At 35.4% G+C, this 19,420-nt stretch overlaps 1 protein-coding gene across 1 annotated transcript in view; it reads left to right on the forward strand.

Annotated features, from left to right (window-relative positions):
- Nucleotides 1-19,420, forward strand: part of LOC122810404 — a 2,461,722-nt gene that overhangs the window by 897,829 nt on the left and 1,544,473 nt on the right. The gene's annotated exons all lie outside the window — the stretch shown is intronic.

Genomic DNA, 19,420 nt, shown 5'->3' on the forward strand with positions numbered 1-19,420 from the left:
GGGTGGACTAACCTGTTCACTTGCTTCATATTCTGGTAAGGGAGGTGGAGGGGCCGATGCAATTACTAAATTATTGTCCTCCTTATCTAAAAACATTGCTTTTGAATTATTATTCTTTTGTTCCCTACGGTTTACCTCCTCAATCCACCTGTGCGCCTGAGGAATTCCTAAGTGGCGTTGCTTTTTTACCCGACCTTTGGAATCGGTTTTGAGCTGTTTGACAAGTTTGATAAGTGAGGATTTTTCTAATTTTCCATCGAATTCATACTTATTAACCCATTTGGAATAGTATTTAATATTGTCAGCGCGGTGCGACTGCATGTATTTTGCGTCTTCGGTTAACGGCGGATTTTGGGATCTTTTTGTGCAATTATTACCCATTTTGTTCTACCCTTTTAATCGTTACATAACCTCTCTTATTTTTAATGTGGTACCATGGATTTTGTTATAGTCTCTTCAGAATGACTACCTACCTACTCTGTTTTCCCTGATCTATGACAAGACAGTAATTTTTTTCTGTCCCTGACTTGTAAAAATACAGTCTTGACAAAAACAATACAAATCTAGTCCCTGATCTAAAACAGAAAAAGGTAGATTCACCTTACCTGAGCCTTCGTGATTGATCACCTGGTTTGTGAAAACCCGTCCTTCAGTCGCAGATCAGAAAGTTGCTGGCCTCTTTTGTATGACAATTCAGTTGGAGGGCTTTTCAAATAAGAAGAACCGATGTTTCTTCCCTGTACGGTTTCAAGCCACCTGGCCCATCTGATCCGAGGCAAAGTGAGGGTTTCCGGCTCGAAGGACCAATCTGTCAAAGGAAAAAACTTCAAAGACCAATTCACGCAAGGTTCAGATATGGCATTTAATTACTTGCTGCAAGGAGAAAAAAACATGCAAATACAGGATTTTGCCTAACTACTAACAGGAAGTATGCTCTTCTTATACTGTTCTACAAAATGTTGCTTTCTATAGTTGATGTAATTAAACACAATTTTCAGTATTGTTCTACAGCAGATGTTACTCAGATTTTCTGCTGACATGACTGGATTTATGAAAAAACATTTGAGAAAAACAACCTGACCTTGGGTGCTTTAGCCCGCTATAAGCTTCTATTGTATAGTTCTAATGCATGTGTTACATTTCAAGGTACTTTTCTAGCTTAGACACAAGTAAAAGCTGATTGCAGTTCATATTTTCAAGCAGTGTTTGTTCTTTTTATCAATAGCTTCTGCAGCTGTGTATTTTCTCACAGCATAAGCGTAACTCCTTGTCTAAATCTCATAACATTAATACAAGTGATACATCTATTTATTATTTTCCTGACACAAGCAGAAATTATCTGCTTCCCTGTAAATTTCCAGAGCATAAGCAAAGATTATAACTGCGCATATTTCATAACAATACAAGATTGGAAAGCTTCTGCAGTTTGTACAGATTTATGCAGTGTGAAATAGAATAAATGTGTTAACCCTTTTCAAACCTTAAATGTACTAAGCATATTACTAATACATACACTAATACATATTTTTCTAACACACACCTCAATATATGTAGTATAAATAACAAAGTTGCACACTTCCATGCTCTCTTGGAAGCATACTCCTTTGACATTCTATGTTTAACAGAAACTTGGTTAAAACCTGCAACTAAAGACAATGAAGTCATAATATCTTGAGACAAGACCGTGTACCCAAGAAGGGTGGGGGGATAGTTATTCTATTCAAAGCAGGGATTCAAGTTACTACCTCTGACTATAAACCACCTCAAGACTCTAATGCTGAAATCCTTATCCCTAAACGTCAGCTCAACACTTTCAAATCCATTTATATCATCTGCATCTATCTTCCTCCCGGTAATAACAACACCACCTTAGAAGATATCCTTTGCTGGCTATCTCAAAATTTCCCCCAAGAAACTATAATCCTAGGTGACTTTAATATCAGTTGGAAGTGCTGCAGCACTGACCACTCTACCCATACTAACCTATATGTTTTTTCTCAAACCATTACCTCCCCTACCAGGATAAACAAGCCCAATAAGAAAGAAAGTACTTTAGATTGTATTCTCATAAATAATCATCCCCAGACATATGAAGTAGGGATCCTCCCTAATGATGTAAGTGACCACTCACTCACATACATTATCAGGCATAAGACTAATATATCCATCCCAACCACATTCAGGACAATTCGAACCAAGAAAAACTTTAACCCTGATCTCTTCCAAAGTGAACTTAGGGCATGTGACTGGCCTCCCACAAAATACCTCCCACTTGAGGAAGCCGTAAAGTAATTTAATTCTAAATTTCTAGCCATACTAGACCACCATGCACCAACCTGTTCTATCAGAATTAGGACTAAACCTGCCCCATGGCTTTCAAAAGAAACCAAGCAAAAAATCCATCTTAGAAATAAATACTGGACTAAATTGCGAATCACTAAAAACCCTGTAGGTCAACAAAAATTCAGACAGCTGAGAAATGACACAAAAAAGCTATACTTTCAGATAAAAGAAACTTCTACCTACAACTCCAGCAAACTTACAAAAATAAGCCACAAAAATTCTGGGCGAGCATTAACTAACTACTCCACCCAAGTCAATCCATTACGCCGAGCCCACAAGGCACAGACCAGGAGAATCCCAAGCAAACTGCCAATGCCTTCAATACCTTTTTCACAGAGGCTATTCAAACACTCGCCAATCAGCTATCACCTGATAGCTTAACTCTACTAACCTCTAATACTAGCCAACCCCCTCCATTTCTCATCCAACCAGTCCCAACATCATACATTCTTACCCTTATCCAAAAACTGAAACCATCCATTCCATCAGCTGACCAATTACCCGCAGAATTTCTATAAAAAGCAGCCAAATCCATAGCCTATCCCATTTCCATTCTGATTAATAGAACCATCAGTGAAGGACACATCCCATTTATCTTGAAAATCTCCCACATTATCCCCCTACATAAAGGTGGCAACTCGACCGAATTCTCTATCATCCCATAGCCTTACTTTCTCCTTTGGCTAAAATAATGGGAAAATGCATCCATAGTCAATTACTTGACCATCTAATCCAAAATAACTTACTTTCCAGGTGTCAGCATGGATTCAGGCCATTCCACAGCACTACCACTGCCCTCCTATCCTTTACTGACTGTATTAACAAAAACTGTAACAACAATATGCTTTCCTCTGTACTCTTCAGCGATCTGTCCAAAGCATTTGATATGGTTAACCACCAAATACTTATAAATATCCTCAAATCTCTGTCACTAGATGCACTCACTATGAAATGGTTCCAGTCCTACTTAGACAATAGACAACAGGCTGTGCTATGGCATAATAATCTATCTACCCACCTCCCCATAAACCTTGGTGTCCCTCAAGGGTCCATATTAGGACCGCTCCTATTCTCAATGTTCATCAATGACCTTCACTTAGTAATCCTTCAAGCTACATGTATACAATACTCAGACGATTGGACACTTATATGCTCAGCCACATCTACATCTGACCTTCACTCCCTTACCCCAAAGGTGTTTAATACAGTAGAACAATGGTTTACATAGCGCTGCCTCCTCTTGTACCCCCAAAAAACTAAACTCCTACTCTTTACTCCTACTCGGAAGTCCTCTCCTATAGATTTCACAGTAATATCCAATAACGGTACTCATATCTCCAGACCCAACTACCAAACTACTCAGAATAACTATTGACAACAACCTTAACTTTGACACCCATATCAACAATACACTAAAAACTGTTAAAACTAAGCTCTCTCTACAGGATCAAACCCTTCCTTTCTCCAGCAGCTAGAATAACTATTGCTCACACTCATCTAATCTCAACACTCCTCTATGCCTCGCCCATATATACTAATTTATGAAAGAGTAACCTCAACAAAATGGAAAACTCCTACAATAACATTGCCATATATGCCACAGGCAATCCATTTAGAACCCACCATTGTTATAATCTAAAGCAGCTAGGATGGCTTGAGCTACAAAATCAGCATAAATTCCACCAACTGACCATTGCCCACAAGACCCTTTACCAACCTTCCAATACTTCAACACTTTCTACACTCATTATCCCATACAAAAATCTTAAAACCTTACGCTCATCACATAAACTTTTAGTACATATAGGTAAATCCAACAACATGGCTGGTGACTCTCTGTTCTCCAGTACTGTTGGAACATCCTGGAACCTTCTTCCCAGTGAACTTTCATCACACTGTCCTCCATATCAATTTTCAAAAACAAACTGAAACCTTTCCTCAGAACACTCTGGTTAGGCCCTGTACTAACCCTGACTAACTTGCTCTTCTTACTAGGTTCTCCTTACTCTCTACTTCTCAGTAACAAGTCCTATTTTCCTTGATAACAAAGACAACTTTATCTTCTAGATAATGCTCCTGTTTGTACTGACATCTTCTCTGGATACTTACTTTAATACATATGTGATAATTTGTTAGATAGTTATACAATGAGCTGCCATCATTGCTAAATTCTGTATTGTACCTGCATTGTATTATTAAATTTGTGTTCTCAGAGCTTATCTCCCCGGGCCTCTACTGAAAATGGACATATATCCAGTTAGACTAGCCTGGTCAACAAATGTAAAATAAAATAAAATAAAATAAATAAATAAATAAACATCATAATTCTCTGTAATGCCTTGTAGCTCATATTTACAATGCTTCTCAGCTACCTCAATATTGTAATGCTTACACAACCCCAAATACAACTGTTTTGCCACATTATTATGCCTTTCAGTATACAGGCCCTCTGCCATAAATGTATCATACCCAGCAACAAGATGTGTGACTGTTTCTAGTTCTGTTGTACAGAACCCACATTTTTCTGTTTCGCCCACATGTTCAATGGACTTTGTAAACCAATGTGTATGTAGTCCACTAAACCAACTTGTATGTAGTCCACTAAACCAATGTGTACAGACCTTCTTTAAGATGTACTGGGTTTAGGTTGGATAATATTATATAATGGGATGTCTGTACTAAGAAATATCTCACTCAGTGAATTAAATGTCAAGCCAGATATTAAAATGTAAGGGTATTTTTCTCCACTTCAGGGCTGCTAAACGCTGACAGGATTTGTGCAAAGTTCAACACCAAGTAGCATTTCTGAAGAGTAATATCAACCTGAGGTAATGCTTCCTTTCAGAATCTTATATGGTATATAGTCTCAGTTACTAAACTGACTAGATATTGTTACTTCTGGACTGGAAATTCCACTTTGTTTCTTTAATAATAGATACAGAATTTGACACTTTAAGAGCCCTATTGTAGACAGACTGAAAAACCCAATATGAGACTACAAAGAAATGCAAGTACATAAAGCTAGAAGTTCAGGTATGTTTTACAACAGATACATAATGTTCTAACTTCAAAAAATCAATATGAAAACAAAACCAGGATGACCTTCCACATCTTTTGATAATCCTGAATGAAGCCGATTGAATAATAAAAGAAAATTAACTTCAAACAAACATATTAAAAAAATAATGTTAAATAAAATTAAGGTTAGTTATGAATTCTTGCAAAAGTGCTCTTAACCAGGGACTAGAGCGATATGAAACAATGTGGTATCCCAAAGGAAGAAGGAAGTGAATTAGTATTTTACCTGTCAAGTACATCCAAAAGGTTTATAATAATTTGAGCTTGTTTAATATGGGTAAGAAAACATTCATAGCGCACTACTGTGAAAATAAAAACACGTACCACAGGAATCAGGATATGTTGCAAAATTTCTGTCTATTTTGTCATTTGGATTTCCCCAGGGAAGATTGTAAAATATCACTTGGGTCAATCAGTACTAGATTTTGGGAAACAACAAAAAAGTAAAGTGCACCTCAAATAGACCACTCAGATGTATAAAAACGCTCCAAACTCCACCAGGGTTTACACTTCTTTAATAAAATAATAAAATCCAATAAAATTAAGTGCTTTCATCTCTTACCAAGAGAGAGTTCATCAAAATAATTTCACAACCACAGACACATCACTTTTTTAATACATGTATCATGATTGGCAATGAAATTAACCAATAGCATCCATTTTCATATTGATGTTATTTCCTTTCATCCGTGCTTATTCTATTTATATACAAACAATATTGAGAATATAGCATACATTCACCTTGTGTATTTACTAATGATGTACTAGTTAAACATCAAATATTAGAGAGTATTTGCTCTTTCATGTAACATGGGCATAATAGATATTGCATCGTTTAACCTGGGTGGAAACATAGCAGCTAATTTAATCTGCCACTCAGTTTCTCTTTTCTTTAACACATTTTCCAGTCACCATCCCAGGCTTCTGTTTTGACTTGCTCCAAAATGCCAAACATAAACTTTTTAAAATTTGAACATTGTAAAAAAATGTTTGAACAAGGCATTGTTTAATTTTTTGTTCTTTATATCATTGTTATGCTCATATATTCTGTTTTTTAATGCTTGCTCCGTTTTGCCTACATAAAACAAGTTACATGTTGAACAGATAGCCAGGTATATCACCCTAGTCATAGTACAATTACCCCTTATAAACTTTATCTCACTTGCAAATCTGTTATTTAATGTTACACTAGTCACTTGATTTATATATGAACACTGATGCCAAGCACCACATGGTCTAGTCCCCCCATTGGGATGTGTTTTAAGTTGTTTCTTATGTTCAAATAGTCTCTTAAAATTAGCTCCTGTCTTATAAGCAAATCTTGGACCATCTCTGATTTTTTCTAACACTTCACTGTTCACCTTTAACACATTCCAATTGTGTTGGAGTATTTTGTTGGTAGTTAAGTTGTTATACTCTAATATGTATGCCTTTTTATACTGCTCTTTGCCACCAAGTCCTTGGTTGTTAGTTGTTTCTTCTAAACCAGTACCTAACAGGGGTTTGAATACATTTCCCCATTTTTTTATATACCTCAATTAGTAATCCTGATAACAAATTTTCAGGGTATCCTCTCTCTAAGAAAATTTCCTTCACCTTTTCCAATTCTGTCCAAACATCATCCCTATGAAATGTCATTCTTGCAACTCTAATAGCTTGTCCCCGCACTATAGTCTTTTTTGTGTGATGGGGTGACTGCTTTTAAAATGTAAATAAGAGTTGCAAAAAGTAGTTTTCCTATAAACTCTGGATTTGAAACCTTCATTATGGTGGTATATATGTATGTCTAAATAGTTTATACCCCTCCTGTCAAATTGGTGGGCAAATTCCAAGAATCCAGTTGTGTTTCCTAAATATTGCACAAATTCTTCAATTTCTTCACATGTGCCCCTCCAAAGGGCAAAAATATCATCCAGAAATCTAGAATATAATTTTATTTTACTCTGAAAAGGGCTGTCTAGTATAAATCTGCACTTCCACCCCAAAAGGACTATATTGGCATACACGGGAGCACACGCTGACCCCATTGCAACACCCTTAGTCTGATGGAAATATTCTCCTTCATAAAAATAAAATTATTTTCTAAAACCAAACCCATGAGCTCGCATGTGAGAGTTATCTGATCTTGACTTAAATCCAAATATTGAAATAGTACTTCTTCAAACAATGCCAAACCTTCCTCCTTTGGAATTACCGTAATAAAATCCTTTATGTCTATAGTAAGGAATACTAAGTTTTTTTCCCATATATCATCCTTGAATAAACCTAGGAACTCCCATGAATCTTGTACCAAATGGGGGATTTTTTTGACCACATGTTTTATCCAGAAGTCCACCAGCACTGCTAGGGGATGTGTCTTAGATCCCCTAGCTGACACTATGGGTCTGAATGGGAGCTTTTCAATATTTTTATGAATTTTGGGTATACCGAAGAAAATTGGAATAACTACATCTTTCCTGTATAAAAAGTTATACATTTCCTGTTCTATCCTTCCGTTTAACATATAATCCTCCAAGTAGGAATTAATATGTGCATATGATATATTAATCTGATTTTAGACACAATTGTATATGTTTCTTCATTGAACAATAAGTTCTGCATCTCATTAATATAATCTGTGACCTTAAATAATACCATGCCATCCCTCTTATCAGGCGTCATGATATGTAAACTAGCATACCTTCTAAGCTCTTCCAACAAATCATACTCTTTTTTTAGTAAGATTCCATTTTTTTCTGTCTTCTTCATAGATTCTGTATATATCGTCAGCCACTGTTTTTTCAAATGCATCCAACGAGGGGTGCAATGGTGGATTGAATGTACTACTTTTTTGGTATTAAAGCATTGTTATTATTTCTCTCTACATTTCCTTTATTGTGTTCTGCAAAGTTTAATTTTCTCACATACATTTTTAACTCCAACACATTATCAACTAAATTACCTTTCCTAGCTGGAACAAATTTTATACCTTTTGACAAGTCAAAATATTCTGCTGTAATAACCCTATTGGTATAATTATAAATGGTGAACCCATCCTTCTGATTTATAATAGTTTTCGCTGCATCACTCAATAATGGTGTTTGTTCATGTTCCTGTAAGTGTTCCTTCTCTGTGGCTGTGGATAATAATGAACATTGTATTCCCCTGCTCTGTGTATCTGTGTGCCAGTCTTTCTGAAATGAAGGAAATCCTGAGCTGTTTCCTCATATACTTCCCTACTGTATTTTCTTCTGTAGGACCTCTCAGTGCTTCGCTGTAACTAAATACATGTGCTTTACAAACAGTTAACAAGTTCGCTGTGGGGTATGCCTTCTTTTTTCTCATACTGTTTGACATCTCCCTCTAATTTCCTTTTCTTTTTAAAAAAACAAATTATTAATTCTCTTGTCTACCTTATTAAGTATTTTAAAATATATTTCCTTATACTGAAAAAAATAACACATCTTGTTTATTTTTTTCATTCAAAAGTTTCTATTTCATGAACAATGTTGTCACTCTGTTTTTCATAATAAAAATAATTTTTTTCATTATAGCAAAACCAGTTTCATCAACAGTTGGGTATAATCATCAACAACTTCCTCATTATAAGCAATTCCAAATGAAAATTTTAAAAGTCTTAAACCTTGTGGCACAATTTTTAAAAGCAAGCATTCATTTAAACAGGCAATATCAACTTGTAAGGATTTCAGCTTAACAGCCTTTTTTCAAAATATATATTAAGTCCTTCAACGAGCTGAAAAATACACCTTCTTTCTCTCTAACATCTTTCATATTAGCATTTACAGCTTCATCACCTGTTCCACTGGAAAATGCACATTTCTTTGTTAGTAACCCTTCAAAACAAGCACTAGAATCAAAAGAAACAGGTTCATGTACGTTAGAATTAAGACCAGCTTGCACGCTGGTACAAGGTCTCTCGCTCTATTTTAAAATTAGAGTTAACAGTACCTGCTTTAGAAATGGCTTTGTTGCATTATTTACTATTGTTTTTGGTCAACTGGCTTATTAAAACTTCTCCTCCCCTCATGGAGTTTAAAAAAACATCCACAAACCATTTCTGGTTACATCCCACACCATTAGAACTGTTCCCTTCCTCCTCTTGCCTGGTGACCTCCATCATGTGAGATCACAAGCCAGTGGGGACCTCTGCACCATGGCAACAAGCAAGATTACGGTCGCAATTGTGGGAAACAGAGCCAAACAAATCCTTCTGGGTAGAAAAGACTCTACAACTGTCCTGCTTTTGTGAAAATAGCTCAATGAGCCGTGTTAGCTCTCCCTTGAGCTGGGAGACCTCCTGTTTTACGAGTTCAGTTCAGAATCATATCCGTTCGTACCTGGAGTTTCAAATTCATCCAAAGTGTCCATGTTTGAGTCTGGAAATGTCTCACAGTGTGATATACACCAGGAAACAACAAAAAAGTAAAGTGCACTTCAAACAGACCACTCAGATGTATAAAAATGCTCCAAACTCCACCAGGGTTTGCACTTCTTTAATAAAAATAATAAAATCCAATGGATTTTATTATTTTATTAAACAAGTGTAAACCCTGGTGGAGTGTGGAGCATTTTTATACATCTGAGAGTACTAGATTTTACCTATATGACACTTGGACAAAGACAGACCACATGGGATTGTCCATTATTTTTTTTTTCCATGGTCTTCCTCACACACCTGGTGAGGTTCCTCCCACAATGCAGAAAGAGGAAGGAGTTTGTTTTTTTCAGATTATTCTGCAAACAGTGAAAGCAAGCACGCTTTAGATTTGAAGAAGCCTTTATTCCAAAGGGAATAACACTCATCTGATTGTTTTATTTGTGATTATTAATGGTTATTGGTTTTACTTCCAGTAGTTTACATATTTTATTAGCTATGCAAAATTAATACTAGTTAGCTACTCTTGAATAAAGCAAAACATTTATTTGGAAGAAAACAGCTGCCTGGTTTATTTACTGGTAGGAAGATTTTTGGAGCGTTTGGTTTTTAACCATACACTATTTCATTTCTTTGGTTTGTATAGTAACATGATGCTGAAATACATGCCTGCCTGGAGTTAGTCTCTTGTTATTTATAAAAGCTGCAAACTTAGGTGGACTAAATATTTACCTAGTAATTTAATTACTAAAAGGAAATAATTCTGGCCACTATTAAAAGAATTAAACCAGATCAAAAATCAAGTCCTTACTCACATCACCAAACTAATAGTCCCCTTGGTATCATGTACCAAACTCTGCATCTCCATAGAAGAGGCCATCACTAATTTACAACATCAGAACTATTCTGACAGAGGTAAAGAAGTGGGTAACCACTGCCATAGACTTAGATGACAAAAGAGTTTCTGCAGGGAAAAAATCTCTCTCTCTCTCTCTCTCTCTCTCTATATATATATATATATATATATATATATATATATATATATATTTCTCTCTATATATATATATATATTTTTTTCTATCTATCTATCTATCTCTATCTATCTATCTATCTATCTATCTATCTATCTATATATCTATGAGGTCAAAATTGGTAAAGCCACCTCAACAGAGTCAGTCACTAATGGAGTCTGCAGGGCTGGATACTGGGCCTGCTACTTTTTGGCATCTATTTCTCTGAAGTATAAGCAACTGCTGAAGGTTTATGGCTGACTATGTTTGCAGATGATTGTAAACTTGGGGCTATCACTGACTGCCCTGCAGACACTAGCATTCTTCAAGCAGACCTATCTCTGGCTAACAAATGGTGCCAAAGCCATGGTCTTAAACTCAATGCTAAGAAATGCATAATTGTACCCTTTGGGAAGTCAACCATCCCAGCTAACTATCATGTTGATATGATTTCAGGTATCTGCAACATGTTAGACTGAAAATGCTATTTATTTCACTAATTGCATGAAATTTGAATGTTTCGAGACAGGAAAAACTAATCAAAAGTTCAAGGAAAGACTAGGGTCTCATTTACCAGACATTCATGGGAATGTTGATATGAATGCTCTAAGTAAACATATTATGCAACAAGGTAATGAACATAAGTTTAAGTTTAGAGTACTTCAGAGAGTATATTTCTATAATGATAAATGAAGGGGTGATGTAATTAATAGAACTGAAATAGCAGAGTATAAATGGATACATTTCTTTAGAACAGACTCACCACCAGGGTTAAATACTATGAATAGCATTAAACATATTTTGAAATATAAGCAGAGTTTTGTTTTAAGTTTTAACCCAGGCTATATTTAATGATATTTTATATTTATATTTATTATGATTAATAATCAATATTTAGTATTTAGGACTTCACATCACATATTTTATTATATTCTTTTATTTATTGTATTCATTTATGCATTTATTTGCAATTGTACTCTAAGGTTTTAGAAAAGTAATAGATTCTGTCATGTGATACAGTTTTAGATTGTAATAGGCTGGCTTTTGTAACATATATATATATATATATATATATATATATATATATATATATATGTGTGTGTGTATATATATATATATATATATATATATATATATATATATATATATATATACTCACTTTAGAAACAATGTAATTAACTATCTTATGCATTGATAAAGAATCTAGATGATTTGAAAGGTTTGTTTTTGTGTTTTTCATGTATTTTTACAACAGTTGGATTTCTGGCTTTTTACTGTTGGATAATACACCCCTAAGAGTCAACCCAGTGGTCAGGGATCTGGGTACATACATAAACAGTAGCCTTACCTTTGACTACCATGTGGCCACAGTGATGAGGAAGTCCTTTAATGCTGTGCAACTTATAAGTAATGGTGTGGCATCTAGGTCCAAAGTGGTCACAGTTCTACTATACTCGGTCCTTATCTGACCAATCATAGAGTACAGTGCTCCCTTTGGTATGTACCTGACCAGGCATATGCAGCAACTAGAGAGACCTCAGATGTTCCTTACAAAACAAATACAAGGTGTAACAAACCTGCCTTATGCAGAGCGTCTTAAAGCCCTTTCCCTCTACTCAGTTTCCTAGAGATTGTTGAGGGGTGATCTGAGCCTGTCTTGCAAGGCATCTACAAACTCCACACTTATTAATCTCCTGCATATTCATAAGTCAAAAGGTACCAGAAATAAAAGGTCTAAGGACCTGAATCTTGTCTGTAACTTAAACAGAACATGCTGGAGAGACAGCTATGTGTCCCACAGACTGACCCTTCTACGGAACAGGTTTCACCTACATTTGAAGCTGAGTTGGTCTATTATCCAATTTAAGTGCAATGTAGACCAGCGGATGGAGACAAGGAAATTCACATCAGCCCTGGCATGCATGTACCTTATGGACAGAAGTAGCTTATAAATGTCTGGCCCTCAATGTCCTATATGGGTACAGGACTTCAAAATTCTTTCAGGAAAACCTGTCTAGCTTTAGAAAGGTCCCCTTGTTGTTAGTCTAGTAACAATGTATAAATTTATGATTCTGTATATGTACACACACACACATATACATATATATATATATATATATATATATATATATATATATATTAAACATTAATCCTCAAACCTTAATTAACCATCCAGTTACCTTCAAAGTGTACAGAAACTGCTTATTGTATGCACTGATGCATTTAAACATTAATACTCAAACCTTAATTAACCATCCAGTTACCTTCGAAGTGTACAGAAACTGCTTATTGTATGCACTGATGCATTTAAACATTAATCCTCAAACCTTAATTAACCATCCAGTTACCTTCAATATGTACAGAAACTGCTTATTGTATGCACTGATGCATTTAAACATTAATCCTCAAACCTTAATTAACCATCCAGTTACCTTCAAAGTGTACAGAAGCTGCTTATTGTATGCACTGATGCATTTAAACATTAATCCTCAAACCTTAATTAACCATCCAGTTACCTTCAAAGTGTACAGAAACTGCTTATTGTATGCACTGATGCATTTAAACATTAATCCTCAAACCTTAATTAACCATCCAGTTACCTTCAAAGTGTACAGAAACTGCTTATTGTATGCACTGATGCATTTAAACATTAATCCTCAAACCTTAATTAACCATCCAGTTACCTTCAAAGTGTACAGAAACTGCTTATTGTATGCACTGATGCATTTAAACATTAATCCTCAAACCTTAATTAACCATCCAGTTACCTTCAAAGTGTACAGAAACTGCTTATTGTATGCACTGATGCATTTAAACATTAATCCTCAAACCTTAATTAACCATCCAGTTACCTTCAAAGTGTACAGAAACTGCTTATTGTATGCACTGATGCATTTAAACATTAATCCTCAAACCTTAATTAGCCATCCAGCTACCTTCAAAGTGTACAGAAACTGCTTATTGTATGCACTGATGCATTTAAACATTAATCCTCAAACCTTAATTAACCATCCAGTTACCTTCAAAGTATACAGAAACTGCTTATTGTATGCACTAATGCATTTAAACATTAATCCTCAAACCTTAATTAACTATCCAGTTTCCTTCAAAGTGTACAGAAACTGCTTATTGTATGCACTGATGCATTTAAACATTTATCCTCAAACCTTAATTAACCATCCAGTTACCTTCAAAGTGTACAGAAACTGCTTATTGTATGCACTGATGCATTTAAACATTTATCCTCAAACCTTAATTAACCATCCAGTTACCTTCAAAGTGTACAGAAACTGCTTATTGTATGCACTGATGCATTTAAACATTAATCCTCACACCTTAATTAACCATCCGGTTACCTTCAAAGCGTACAGAAACTGCTTATTGTATGCACTGATGCATTTAAACATTAATCCTCAAACCTTAATTAACCATCCAGTTACCTTCAAAGTGTACAGAAACTGCTTATTGTATGCACTGATGCATTTAAACATTAATCATCAAACCTTAATTAACCATCCAGTTACCTTCAAAGTGTACAGAAACTGCTTATTGTATGCACTGATGCATTTAAACATTAATCCTCAAACCTTAATTAACCATCCAGTTACCTTCAAAGTGTACAGAAACTGCTTATCGTATGCACTGATGCATTTAAACATTTATTATTTATTTATTTATTTATTTAAATTTGTTGACAGGGAGTGTCCGACTGGACGTAGGTCCATTTTCAGCGGAGGCCCGAGGAGAAAAGCTCCACAGTAAAATAAACAGACAGTAGTTACATTGGATTACATAGCGATTAACAATTTAACATAGCAATTACTTACAACATATTTACAGATGAAGAACATAGTACATCAGTAGACAACTAGAATCTTTATCTGTGAAGTACATAACAGACATTAACAAATGTTACAATGAGAAGTTCCTGCTGTATAATAAGTACTAGGCTTATGAGCATCTGAGCTTGCTCTAATCAAGGTAGTTAGTGGAGTGGAAAGAAAGGTAGTGGTTGGATGGGGTGGATGATATTAGAGTGGGATTTGCAAGGGCATAGCCAGCATGTTTTTAGGTGCGCTTTTAGTAAAGTTTTGAAGTGGTTGCATGATGGTACAGAGGTAATTGTGGGTGTGAGTGAGTTCCATAATTTGGTTAAGGTGCAAGAGAATAGTGCTTCACTAGCAGAGTTATTGGCTTTAGTGATCTGCAAGTGATTTTTGTTGCTGGATCTTAGTGGTCTGGTAGTGTGATAGGGTTGGAGTAGATTCTGGAGGGATAGGACATTTAGTGGATGGTTTACTAGTTTGTGGGCGAGTGAGAGTTGATACCACTGAAGGAGGTGAGGGAGTTTAAGCCAGCCCAGTTCAGCAAGTGAGAGACAGTGGTGACTATGGTAGGATGCCCCTGTGGCGAATTTGGCGATTTTGTTGTAGCAGTTCTCTAGCTTGTTTAGATCACATTGCCTTAGGTTGGTATATATATTGGAGAGGCATAAAGTAAGGAGGAGATAAGGTGGGAATTTGCTAATGAAATCTTTGCTGCTTTGGTGAGAAATTGCTTATTTCTGTATAACACACCTAGTTTTTTGTGGACTTTTTTTATGGTCATGGATATGTGAATGTCAAATTTTAGTTTATTGTCTATTTCAGCTCCTAGCAATTTGGTGTGTTCAGTTGGGTATATAGTGGTGTTGTCTTTTGTTGTGATGTTAAAGTGAGAGTTGTTTTGAGTATGTTTGGTGGGTTGGAAGATGAGTAGTTTACTTTTGTTTGGGTTGAGTATTAATTGGGCATCCGATAACCATGTTTCAACAGAGGATAAGGCTTCCTGTGTGACTTTTTGCAGTTTGGGTAGGGACTGGGCTGAGCAGATGAGGGTCGAGTCATCTGTGTATTGTATGAGTGTGCCATGTTTGGTGGCAGAGGCTAGATTATTGGTGTAAACAGAGAAGAGTACGGGTCCAAGGATGGATCATTGGGGAACCCCTATGGAGACAGGTAGTTGGGGAGATATGTCATTCTGCCATACAATGAATTGTTGGTGGTCAGACAAGTAACTCTGAAACCAGTTGGTGACTGATTGTGAGAAGGATAGGTTATTGAGGACAGAGACAAGTTGTTATTAAGATTAATCCTCAAACCTTAATTAACCATCCAGTTACCCTCAAAGTGTACAGAAACTGCTTATTGTATGCACTGATGCATTTAAACATTAATCCTCAAACCTTAATTAACGATCCAGTTACCTTCAAAGTGTACAGAAACTGCTTATTGTATGCACTGATGCATTTAAACATTAATCCTCAAACCTTAATTAACCTTCCAGTTACCTTCAAAGTGTACAGAAACTGCTTAACGTATGCACTGATGTATTTAAACATTAATCCTCAAACCTTAATTAACCATCCAGTTACCTTCAAAGTGTACAGAAACTGCTTATACTATGTACTGATGCATTTAAACATTAATCCTCAAACCTTAATTAACCATCCAGTTACCTTCAAAGTGTACAGAAACTGCTTATTGTATGCACTGATGCATTTAAACATTAATCCTCAAACCTTAATTAACCATCCAGTTACCTTCAAAGTGTAAAGAAACTGCTTATTGTATGCACTGATGCATTTAAATATTTATCCTCAAACCTTAATTAACCATCCAGTTACCTTCAAAGTGTACAGAAACTGCTTATTGTATGCACTGATGCATTTAAACATTAATCCTCAAACCTTAATTAACCATCCAGTTACCTTCAAAGTGTAAAGAAACTGCTTATTGTATGCACTGATGCATTTAAATATTTATCCTCAAACCTTAATTAACCATCCAGTTACCTTCAAAGTGTACAGAAACTGCTTATTGTATGCACCGATGCATTTAAACATTAATCCTCAAACCTTAATTAACCATCCAGTTACCTTCAAAGTGTACAGAAACTGCTTATTGTATGCACCGGTGCATTTAAACATTAATCCTCAAACCTTAATTAACCATCCAGTTACCTTCAAAGTGTACAGAAACTGCTTATTGTATGCACTGATGCATTTAAACATTAATCCTCAAACCTTAATTAACCATCCAGTTACCTTCAAAGTGTACAGAAACTGCTTATTGTATGCACTGATGCATTTAAACATTAATCCTCAAACCTTAATTAACCATCCAGTTACCTTCAAAGTGTACAGAAACTGCTTATTGTATGCACTGATGCATTTAAACATTAATCCTCAAACCTTAATTCACCATCCAGTTACCTTCAAAGTGTACAGAAACTGCTTATTGTATGCACTGATGCATTTAAACATTAACCCTCAAACCTTAATTCACCATCCAGTTACCTTCAAAGTGTACAGAAACTGCTTATTGTATGCACTGATGCATTTAAACATTAATCCTCAAACCTTAATTCACCATCCAGTTACCTTCAAAATGTACAGAAACTGCTTATTGTATGCACTGATGCATTTAAACATTAATCCTCAAACCTTAATTCACCGTCCAGTTACCTTCAAATAGTACAGAAACTGCTTATTGTATGCACTGATGCATTTAAACATTAATCCTCAAACCTTAATTCACCGTCCAGTTACCTTCAAAGTGTACAGAAACTGCTTATTGTATGCACTGATGCATTTAAACATTAATCCTCAAACCTTAATTCACCATCCAGTTACCTTCAAAGTGTACAGAAACTGCTTATTGTATGCACTGATGCATTTAAACATTAATCCTCAAACCTTAATTCACCATCCAGTTACCTTCAAAGTGTACAGAAACTGCTTATTGTATGCACTGATGCATTTAAACATTAATCCTCAAACCTTAATTCACCATCCAGTTACCTTCAAAGTGTACAGAAACTGCTTATCGTATGCACTGATGCATTTAAACATTAATCCTCAAACCTTAATTAACCATCCAGTTACCTGCAAAGTGTACAGAAACTGCTTATTGTATGCACTGATGCATTTAAACATTAATCCTCAAACCTTAATTAACCATCCAGTTACCTTCAAAGTATACAGAAACTGCTTATTGTATGCACTGATGCATTTAAACATTAATCCTCAAACCTTAATTAACCATCCAGTTACCTTCAAAGTGTACAGAAACTGCTTATCATAAGAACTGATGCATTTAAACATTAATCCTCAAACCTTAATTAACCATCCAGTTACCTTCAAAGTGTACAGAATCTGCTTATCGTATGCACTGATGCATTTAAACATTAATCCTCAAACCTTAATTAACCATCCAGTTACCTTCAAAGTGTACAGAAACTGCTTATCGGATGCACTGATGCATTTAAACATTAATCCTCAAACCTTAATTAACCTTCCAGTTACCTTCAAAGTGTACAAAAACTGCTTATCGTATGCACTGATGCATTTAAACATTAATCCTCAAACCTTACTTAACCATCCAGTTACCTTCAAAGTGTACAGAAACTGCTTATCGTATGCACTGATGCATTTAAACATTAATCCTCAAACCTTAAGTAACCATCCAGTTACCTTCAAAGTGTACAGAAACTGCTTATCGTATCCACTGATGCATTTAAACATTAATCCTCAAACCTTAATTAACCATCCAGTTACCTTCAAATTGTACAGAAACTGCTTATCGTATGCACTGATGCATTTAAACATTAATCCTCAAACCTTAATTAACCATCCAGTTACCTTCCAAGTGTACCGAAACTGCTTATTGTATGCACTGATGCATTTAAACATTAATCCTCAAACCTTAATTAACCATCCAGTTACCTTCCTAGTGTACTGAAACTGTTTATTGTATGCACTGATGCATTTAAACTTTAATCCTCAAACCTTAATTAACCATCCAGTTACCTTCAAAGTGTACAGAAATGGCTTATTGTATGCACTGATGCATTTAAACATTAATCCTCAAACCTTAATTAACCATCCAGTTACCTTCAAAGTGTACAGAAATAGCTTATTGTATGCACTGATGCATTTAAACCTTAATCCTCAAACCTTAATTAACCATCCAGTTACCTTCAAAGTGTACAGTAATGGCTTATTGTATGTACTGATGCATTTAAACATTAATCCTCAAACCTTAATTAACCATCCAGTTACCTTCAAAGTGTACAGAAACTGCTTATTGTATGCACTGATGCATTTAAACATTAATCCTCAAACCTTAATTAACCATCCAGTTACCTTCAAAGTGTATAGAAATGGCTTATTGTATGCACTGATGTATTTAAACATTAATCCTCAAACCTTAATTAATCATCCAGTTACCTTCAAAGTGTACAGAAACGGCTTATTGTATGCACTGATGCATTTAAACATTAATCCTCAAACCTTAATTAACCATCCAGTTACCTTCAAAGTGCACAGAAACTGCTTATTGTATGCACTGATGCATTTAACATTAATCCTCAAACCTTAATTAACCATCCAGTTACCTTCAAAGTGTACAGAAACTGCTTATTGTATACACCGATGCATTTAAACATTAATCCTCAAACCTTAATTAACCATCCAGTTACCTTCAAAGTGTACAGAAACTGCTTATTGTATACACTGATGTATTTAAACATTAATCATCAAACCTTAATTAACCATCCAGTTACCTTCAAAGTG

This window comes from Protopterus annectens, chromosome 8.part1, assembly GCF_019279795.1.
Source record: "Protopterus annectens isolate FY-2018-M chromosome 8.part1, PAN1.0, whole genome shotgun sequence".
Classification (NCBI taxonomy): Eukaryota; Metazoa; Chordata; order Ceratodontiformes; family Protopteridae; genus Protopterus; species Protopterus annectens.